The following is a 304-nucleotide window of genomic DNA, read 5'->3' as shown; positions in this document are numbered from 1 at the left end:
AGAGAGTAACTCATATACTGCGGTCTTACTGCCAACTGCACATTTTACTGCTGTGATTAGGGATGTCAAAAGTACTGTAATGGTACTTTGGTACCAAGTCAATATTAAAATAAAACAAGATATCACTTTTAGTTCAGTTTCTGTAGTACCCCATACTAATTTCAAACACTCACTTGCATGCATGCTCTGGGAAAGCACTCGACCCATATGACATGTATATGTATATATGAAATTACCTGTAGCAGATCTATACTGGTGGAGCTGGGGAAGGTGGAGGGTGTGTGTGTGTATATATATATATATA

General features: G+C 37.5%; 1 protein-coding gene across 2 annotated transcripts in view; it reads right to left on the bottom strand.

Annotated features, from left to right (window-relative positions):
• Positions 1-304, bottom strand: part of sema4c (sema domain, immunoglobulin domain (Ig), transmembrane domain (TM) and short cytoplasmic domain, (semaphorin) 4C) — a 70,027-nt gene that overhangs the window by 53,053 nt on the left and 16,670 nt on the right. The window lies entirely within an intron of this gene.

The sequence above is a fragment of the Sinocyclocheilus anshuiensis genome, unplaced genomic scaffold, assembly GCF_001515605.1.
Source record: "Sinocyclocheilus anshuiensis isolate Anshui unplaced genomic scaffold, SAMN03320099.WGS_v1.1 scaffold1276, whole genome shotgun sequence".
NCBI lineage: Eukaryota > Metazoa > Chordata > Actinopteri > Cypriniformes > Cyprinidae > Sinocyclocheilus > Sinocyclocheilus anshuiensis.
This window is presented reverse-complemented; position numbering and strand designations above follow the sequence as displayed.